At 38.7% G+C, this 654-nt stretch overlaps 1 long non-coding RNA gene across 1 annotated transcript; it reads left to right on the forward strand.

The window, feature by feature from the left end:
* Positions 1–119: 119 nt before the first annotated feature.
* Positions 120–654, forward strand: LOC107579409 (uncharacterized). The gene is made up of 3 exons (XR_001608472.1): positions 120–269; positions 417–494; positions 583–654. It is a non-coding gene; the product is annotated as an uncharacterized lncRNA (long non-coding RNA).

The raw sequence follows: 654 nt of genomic DNA on the forward strand, positions 1-654 counted from the left end.
CCTACATTTTTCAGTGTGTTAAAGGGCTATGTTCGATTCACAAGCCTATTAATGCTTTGTTTGTTTGAATTGCATTTAAGGAGTCATTATTCTCCTCATCTTACCTCCTTACCCATTTTCCTATCTAACAGATCGAGTCTGAGATAAAGGGTTGCCTGGACTTCCTACGTACAGTGTATGATGTGTTTGGCTTCACCTTCAAATTGAACCTTTCCACCAGGCCAGAGAAGTTCCTAGGAGAACCTGAAGTGTGGGACCAGGCTGAGAAGGTAAAATGTGACACTTTCCATAAACACAAAAAGAACATAAGCAAATAAATGCACATACAGTACTGTTCAAAAGTTTGGGTTGGTAAGAATTCAATCATGCAGATCTAGTCTAGTTTGACTTCATTAAGCCCTTGTTAATTGTTTTAGCAACTGGAGAACAGCCTGAATGACTTTGGAGAGAAATGGGTTCTGAATCCTGGTGATGGAGCTTTCTATGGACCAAAGGTGCAACTGGATAAAAAAAGCATAGTATGAAATATGTACATTTAGGAAATGACTTAACACTCAAGTATTATTATTTTTTGTGATTCAGATTGATATTCAGATAAAGGATGCCATTGGCAGGTATCACCAATGTGCCACCATTCAGCTGGACTTCCAGTTG

Source organism: Sinocyclocheilus grahami, unplaced genomic scaffold (assembly GCF_001515645.1).
Source record: "Sinocyclocheilus grahami isolate Dianchi unplaced genomic scaffold, SAMN03320097.WGS_v1.1 scaffold17114.1, whole genome shotgun sequence".
NCBI classification, from domain to species: Eukaryota; Metazoa; Chordata; class Actinopteri; order Cypriniformes; family Cyprinidae; genus Sinocyclocheilus; species Sinocyclocheilus grahami.